This window comes from Marmota marmota, unplaced genomic scaffold (assembly GCF_001458135.2).
Source record: "Marmota marmota marmota unplaced genomic scaffold, marMar, whole genome shotgun sequence".
NCBI lineage: Eukaryota > Metazoa > Chordata > Mammalia > Rodentia > Sciuridae > Marmota > Marmota marmota.
The window spans coordinates 32,414,150-32,422,621 of record NW_026000057.1 but is presented as its reverse complement, the minus strand read 5'-3'; the positions used below and the strand labels follow the sequence as shown (position 1 = coordinate 32,422,621).

Here is an 8,472-nt window from a genome sequence, read left to right as displayed (position 1 = left end):
GCTCTGCCCCTCAGCAGGTCGCTGGGCCTGCTCTGTGGATGGTCACAGTTCCCTCTACCTTGCCAGCGCAGGGGGAGGGGGCGGCTCTGAAAAGGGTAACTTTAAGATAACTTTCAGCTGAGGATAAATAGCTATGAAATTCCTAATTTAGTGCTGGTTTCTTAGGATAAAGCTTTATGAATACATTGCTCTAAATGACAGTTTGTATCTCTCCCCCAAATTCACACATTAGAACATAACTTCCTATTATTAGGAGGTGAAGGCTTTGGGAAGTAATTAGATCATGAAGGCAGAACCCTCATGAATGAGATTAGGGCCCATATAAGAGAGATACCAGAAAACTCCCTTGTCCCTCTATCACGTGAGGACACAGGGACAAGACTGCTGTCTATGAATCAGGAAATTGTTCTTCACCAGACATGAAATCTACCTGCACTTCAGTCTTGGACTTCCCAGTCTTTATAACTGTACAAAATAAATTCTGTTGTTTATAAGTCACCTAGGCTATGGCAATTTGTGATAGCAGCCCAAACAGATTGAGATACTCATTCTAGTAAAAAATATCAGCATTTATTCTAGTTGAAAGTAATTGTGTGACTTCTGCACTTTTCTTCCTCCTCTTCTTCTTCCTCTTCAGAAATATATGTTACATGTGATATATGGGTATAGAATAATATGGGAGCCCATAGGAACATTACTTGCCTCAATTTTGAAGATCAAGGAAGATTATCTGGAGAGAGTGCAATTTTTAACTGAGATTGGAAACCTGCATTCAATCTGATCAAGGTCATCACTAACTTTTACATTGCCAAGTACAGTAAAGAGTTCTGTTTTCTGGCTGACTTCTGCACCATACTCATTCTTTACCTGACTTCCAAGTTATCAGCCTCATGGCTTTCCCTCTATCTTACACACTGTGTCTGCTTAGAATCACCGTCTGGGTGTTCCTGTTTTTCTTGAACACTTCATGTTAGAGTGCCCAGGGTTTCAGTGCTTTGGCTTCTTCTTTTCAACATCTCTACTTAATTCCTTGATGACTTCATATACTCTTATGGATTTGAATGTCATTCATATACTGATAACTTTCTAATTTTTAGGCCTAAATATTGCAGATTTAATTATCTCCTCCACATTTCCCCTTAACAGTCTAACAAACATTTAAAAGTCAACATACATAAAATGGAAGTTCTGCTATGCCCATCTAAACCAGTTTATTTTGTGGCTCTCTTTGTTTCAGTTGATGTAAATTCCATCCTTCTAAGTTCTTAGGACAAAATCCTACAATCACTTTTGAGCCCTTTCTTTTATTCATACCTCATATTTTTTCTTATTCATTTTCTTCTTCTTTTTTTTTTTTGGTTCTGAGGGCTGAACCCATGAGAGGCTTCATACGTGTGAGGCAAACACTCTACCCTCAGCTACATGCCAAGCCTACCTCATATTCCTTCGGTCAGGAAATTCCATGGCTTTGTTTTTGACATATATACATAATTCATTTCTTCTCAACACCTCCATTGCTGTCGCCTTGTGCTATTAACTATATTCAGGACTTCATGATCCAGACAATATTGCTGAAAATTGTTTTGCATTAAGGAACACCAGGCTTAGAAGTGTGGAATATAAAAGATGGAAGAACTGGTTATTCTTCATGGAAGCAAAGTCTTAATGCTTTTTTTGATATGCTTTATACATCTGACAGATTTCTGGACACATGTACTATAAAGTACAAACTTTCTTCAGTTCCAATTTTTGAAATGTTTCATCCTTTAAGAAGAAAGGAATCATTTGATTTTTAAAATGACAGCAGCATCTCATTGCTTTCTGTAACCGGCTAAATCCTGAAATGTTCTGGATATGTTTCTGGTCAAGGTAAATGCTGATATCTGTGGATTTTGATGAAATTCACTTCTCCCTTCACCAAACCAGATTAACACTTACCTTTGAGAGTTAGAATAAGAAACTGAGTAATAAATCTTAACAAATATCAATTCACAGTACTTTTATGCACTCTTGGTATATACCTCCCAGCTATCTGGATAATTCTTGATCAGAGTAATAACTTTAGGTTAAATGTGAGACACTGAAAAAAATTTTAATTACAGAGAAGGCTGTCTTAGATTTCACTATCAATTTGATCTCCTATGAAGATGAAAGTAAAAAGCAAAATTAGTAGACCAGGAAGAGATTATTTCAGGTCAAACTTTCTGCATATTTGATAACATGGTTTTTTGCATTGAACTGTATCTTGAGATTTTCTTTGCTACTGAAACATATGTATTTTCTAGTTATAGGTTTTGATTAAATTCTTTCTCCCAACTCTATTCTTCTGGAGATGCTTGTTTGAAACAAATATTCTAGGAAAAATTATCTTGCTGTTTCTTAACTTTTTTCAGCAAGCTTTCTTCATGGTATAGTTTTAAGTAGATGCATTTGCAAATAATTGCTCTAGCATCTTGTACACTGAAACATCCCATACCAACCCTAGTTATCTCTTGGAATATTGATAAATTGGTGATTGCAGTTGTTTCCAATGATGATACTGAACAATTTTTGTCTCTTCTCCAAAGAGATCCATTAAAGGAAAAAAAATGTCTTGGATCTTCTGAAATAAAACACCATTTAGGCATCTTTTAAAAATAAAAATGAGCTCTGAATTTCCTTATTTGTGAAAAAGTGAAGTAGGGAATGTTATAATAATTTGGAAAATGATTTTGAAAGAATAATTAAATGGAGAGAAAAGTGACTCATGCATATCAACTAAGATTGCAAATTTCTAGATACTATATGCATTAAGCATATACATTGAAGGACTCCCAGAGAAGGCAAGGATTACAATCTTTTTTCCTATGTTTATAAACACAGTGCTATTCTATTCACTCAGCTTTGAATGCAACACCACAATTTCACTTGGGATCTGCTTCTCCATCTCAAGAACATCTTTGGGGGACCTGATTGGAATCAGGGACAAAGCAATTGCTCAGCCAGTTTTGGTATTGCTACAAAATAGGTGAAAATAATTCCCCAGATATTCAGGTAAAGAGGAAGTTAGTATTTCTAAAAGAGACTTTCCATAGCTACTCTCAGCCCATATTTTAAAGCATCAAAGGTGCAGGTCCTGATTAAGCCCTGGGATACATTACTCATATACATGATGGTGGGGTGGACCTAGGGGCAACTATTTCATAGTGGTAAGTGTGATATTTCTGAAGCTTCATTATCTGAGCCCTAATTGTGCAACCTTGGATACATGAGATAACTTCTTTGTTTCTGAATTTCCTTATTTGTAATATGGAACTAATAATAGTGATAATACCTGCCTGTAAGATTGTTGAGAGGATTATATTAGTACCCTCAAATAAATGGTGGCCATTATTGAGAGGAGGGGTTCCAATTTTAGTGACAAAAAATTTAAATAAAGATATAAGCCAGATTATCTATTCCAAAATAAAATGAGACCATTTGAAACAGTCAATTTTAGTTCCCAGAGCTCTGAAGAATACTAGATTGAAGAAATTTTTATCAACACTTAAGAAAGTATATTGTGAGAAGGGACCTTGCTGATAAGAAACAGATGCTAAAGACCTTAGTGGAGAAGGCTCAGTGTTTTCACTGGAAAGGTAGACTCTGAATCATAAAGTACAGCAAAATTAGCTTTGCATAAGCTTATGTAACACCCATGTTTTTTGATCATGTGCTTTATTTGCTTCTGAGTTTCAGTGATGAAATTCTCTGAGAACTAAAGCAGGAAGACTTCTGCTTTCTCTGTTTTAGTTCTTAGAGAATGTCATCACCAAAACACAGAATCAGATAAAGTGGGTGAACAATGTTTTTCATTTCCATGAACCATCAAATAAGTAGATGACATTATGTTGAATTTGTACTCATTAAAAATATGTACCTAAAAGAGACTAGTGTATTTGTTACAAAACGTAACATTGTTCACAGATATAAAATCAACATATTGTTATGTCTTTTTAAAATATCATTCCCAGTAATTAAAAACTCTAAGTCCTTGGCTAAACTCCATGAGTTTCCCTAAATACTCAGTTTCTAGGTTACTCTCACCTCACTATCCTATAAGTATATGCTCAAGGAAAACAAACTGTAGTTCAGTTTGGTTCAATTTAGTTCAGGTCAAAAGATAAGCATCTATTATGTGCAAAGAACAGTACCAGATGGCAGCACTAAGAAGATAGTGTAGGGAGGGAAAGAAATAAAGAGGCAAACACAATCATTAGCAAATATTTGGTCAGAACTGACTGTATTCAAGAAACAGTCTATAACATGGCATTCTAGGTATTATAACAATAGATTGTATCTGACAGCCAATGGGATGGGTTATGAAGGATGAGAAAGGAAAATCTCAAAATAAAATGATATTTAAAGAGAGTTCTGAAGGAGATGAGAGAGGGAGCTTGACAGACCTTGCAAAAGAGATTTTCAGGCTGAAGGAAAAGGAAATGCAAGGACCCTTCAGTGAGATCCTGGTTCCTGTGCAAGCTGAGCAGTGATCAGGGGAAAGTGATGATCAGGGATTTGATGGAGGGAGGGTCTTATAGGCCACAGCCTGTAAGAGGCTGGCTTTGGTTCTGAATGAGAGAGTTGCTAGTAGAGGCTTTTACTCCAAGGGACAGAGAAAAGATTGCCCAGGTCAGAGGGCTTAGAGACTAGTTAGGAGGGATGGTGAAATTCCAGGACAATGGCTTGGACCAGGACAGCTATAGTGGAGGTAGTGAAAATTTTAAGACTCTGAGTATATTTTGAAGTATGAGCTAACAGAATTATTTAGGATCAGAAAAAGAAGGGATTAAGAGTGACTCCAAGATTATTGGCTAATAAATGGAAGAATGGAGTTTTGCTATGAAGGGAAAGAAGTAGAGGGTGGAAGCGGGGAGCATGTAGGATCAAGAGAACTTTTTGACAGATGGTATTTAGCATGTTTCTGTATTTATAAGAATGGAGGAGAAAAAATTGAAGATCTGAGAGAAAAAGGAAATAATTGCAGTAAGGATGTCTTGAATAGAACTTAAGGTAATGAATCCAGAAAAAAAAGAGGTGTTGATTTAAAATAAGAGCATAGGCAATTCAATTAGAATGACAGAAGGGAAGGCAAAATATGTGTAGGTGAGGTAGAATATAACATATGAAGACAGATACAAGTGCAGGTAGGTTGGTGGATTTCATGGTGGAAACTTGTAGAAGTTTATTTTCTGATGGTTTCTAATTTCTTAATAACGTGAAAAGCAAGCCCATTATCTGAGCAAGAAGAAAATGAAAGTGGTATTAGAGATTTGAATACAAATAAAAAGAATAAAATTGTCACTGAGGACCATAGACAGTGTAATAAAAGGCAATATGATTGGATTGCTAGAAACATCTTTGAATTCACTTGTTATCTGTGGTCGAAAAGTTACAGTTAGACCAGTCACTATACCTGTGTTTTTGTCCAACCACACCAAGGTACAGGGGATGTGGAGAACTTGGATTTTTCCAGTGTTGGGATTTTGCTAGACGTTGACAAGGGAAGGTCAGAGGGATAGGAGAATATGGTATCTGCAGAAGAGTGATTAAGGTCTTGGGCCATGGCACTCTCTAGGTGGACATGGCAATGGGCAGTGAAACCTTGAGGAGGTGAATTTTGGTTTAAAGCTATTCCATGAAGTATCTATCAAAGTGGGCTCAGAGAATTCCTAAAGGATTAGTAGAGATAGTGGTATGCTTGAAATTGACATCATGAAGGGCTGAGGATGATGTTAAGGCCTTTGTATAACCAGGGAAGAGTGACTGAAAAGAGTTGAAGAACAAAGTATTTTGAGGAGGAAGATTAGGACAAGGGAGTCCAAGGTACAGAGGATTGTCTGCCTCAGTCTTCCAATCCTGACTGCACATTCAAATTGTCTGAAGAGCTTTTTAAAAATATACCAAAGGCCAGGTTCCATCTCAGACAAATTAAACTAGACTTTCTAAATGTGGAACCTATGTACTGGTATTTAAAAAACTTCTTATGAGGTTCTATACAGGCAAGTTTGAGACCCATGGATAGACATATATAGACATAATTATAGGAAATAATTATGGAGGAAGAGAAAATGAGCCAGGAGATAAAACCTTTAAAGATTCAGGTGGAGGAAGTGGTGACCAGGATGTCTGCTCTGTACCTTTGTGAAATAGCAACATATAGATATGAAGCATTTTGATTCAGTTTACAAGAAGACTTAAAAAGCGTTTCAATTGCAAGGCCTTTGAAAATACCCAGATTTTGAAATGAAAAAAACCCAGCTAATCTTCTTGGTTCTGTTTTAGAGAATCTTCCTGGTACTTTTGTACTTTCAGAAGGATAATCCATAACAGTTCTGCATTGTACTGAATTCTGCACTGTGGCATATAGAATAAAACTGGCTTTTAGCACCAAAGTTTTCTATAAAATATTGAATGAAGAAAAGAACAGTAAAAATCAAAGTAAGTACATATTTCTAATGGAGGATTTAAATGTTCTGGAAGGTTCTTGTTTCTAAAAACAAGCAAATAAACATAGAATCTTTTACATCGGAAACAAATCCAACCGTTAATGCACACCCCAAATATCCTAGATATTCTTCTTTAATTATTCAGAAATTTTTGCTTGTGTTATAGTCTGCTGGGGCAGAATCTTCTATAACTTTTATGTTAAAAGATGCAAAAGTCTTTACTGGGTTGAAATTGAAATTATATTTTGCCCTTGCATTCTCTCTTGAATAACTTTTGCAATTCTCAGCAAAGCCTAGTGTTTATTTCAGACCTGTTCATAAATTACCATTGTGGGTACTTTTTCCCAAGGGTGGACTTCCATCATTTGTTGAAAAGATAGAGTATAACCCTATCTCAGTTCTCATTAGGGTTAGGCATTATTATTGCATGTACATTTTTCAAGGTTGTTAATCTAAATCATGAATCTTTTTAAAAGGTCACGGAAGTAAATTTTTGATATATACAGATAAAACTGTGGTTGGCAGATATTATTTCATTTGAGAAGCCTGAAAAGAATGACATAGTCCTATTTTTAATTCACAGCCTGGGGAAATTGGAAGATGGCCCTGCTGTGGTGTCCCATTCTTCCTGCTAAGGACAATACCGGAAGAGTCAGCTCCATGAACAGACAGGAAGGCAGAACACTATACCAGCAATGTTTCAGTCACATTTCTTGAGAGCTACATTTGGAGGTCTAATAAATTTGGGGTTTGCATTTTTTATTCTTTGAATGCTCCCACTTAAAATGTGGGAATCTATGTCATATAACTTTGAAGTGCTGAGTACTTCATTTAGCTAAGTGGAAAGATGTATAGAAGAAAGATAACAATCTCTTTTTGGAAGGAGGTCAGAATGGATGGGTGATGCAGGAGGCAGGAAGATGGAAGAAAATCAAATAGGAGCACAGAAGATGAATATTGTAAGCCCTGTAATTATATTATAGTTTCTTCTTTAGCCAAACCTGCCCATTGGTCTGGTGGAAGTAGGAGGAAAGAGGAGGATGCAGGGAACCATATTTACTTATTAATTTGTGTGTGTGTGTTTGAGTGTGGGTGGTGGTATGGGGCCATGAGTTCATATAATAAACAAATTTCTACAAAGGAATATTTGATATAAGGATCTCAGTGAATCATCAAGAATTGAAATTAGTTTCTTTTCAATAAAATGTCAAGTGTAGGTGAAATTACCAAAGATGGAATGTTATAAGAATCTGAAACCTTTTTCAAAATCAATCTTTAATAAAATAGAATGTGGATAATGAATAAGGACTTCTCATTAGAAGCTATTTAACAATGAGACATCACAAAAGGTTGATAATAAAACTTTCCTGATAGTCATACTTCTGGAATTTGACTTTATTTCGTCACACTGTAGTGAGGTAAAAGAAAGAAAAATAAAGAAACAATGAGATCTTTTGACCTTAGTTCTAATTTAGTTGATTCACATTTGCAGAAATGCATCCTTGTGTCTACATTATTGTGATGGAAACACCACTCATTATTTTTATGTGTATTTGAGATTCTGGCATTAGTTTATTTCTTCAGAGTAAAATTTTAATTATGAATTATGAGTATGATATTTCAAAATAAAAAACTAGGACTTGATTTTACACATGTACATATTCATGTGTATACATGCCTCCCATATATATATATATGTATATATATAATATATTATATATATTCATGTGTATACCTACTACATGTACACTTACTTAAACATAATATAAATATATGCCTATATATATGCATATATATATATATGCCTAGTCTACACATACTATATATATATATATGTATATATACACACACACACATATATATAATATATGCATTATATACATATCTATCTATCTATATACACACACACATGCATATACACATATAATAGGGTGACTTGGTTGAGCTTAAAACTTAAGGGGAGATTAACCATGTGAGACCTTATGAATAATTACCCTCAAAGATA

At 35.2% G+C, this 8,472-nt stretch overlaps 1 long non-coding RNA gene across 1 annotated transcript; it reads left to right on the top strand.

The window, feature by feature from the left end:
* The first annotated feature begins 93 nt into the window (after positions 1 to 93).
* Positions 94 to 7,846, top strand: LOC107141349. Its single transcript, XR_001503423.2, has 3 exons — positions 94 to 1,869; positions 6,304 to 6,459; positions 7,051 to 7,846. It is a non-coding gene; the product is annotated as an uncharacterized LOC107141349 (long non-coding RNA).
* The last annotated feature ends 626 nt before the right edge of the window (positions 7,847 to 8,472 follow it).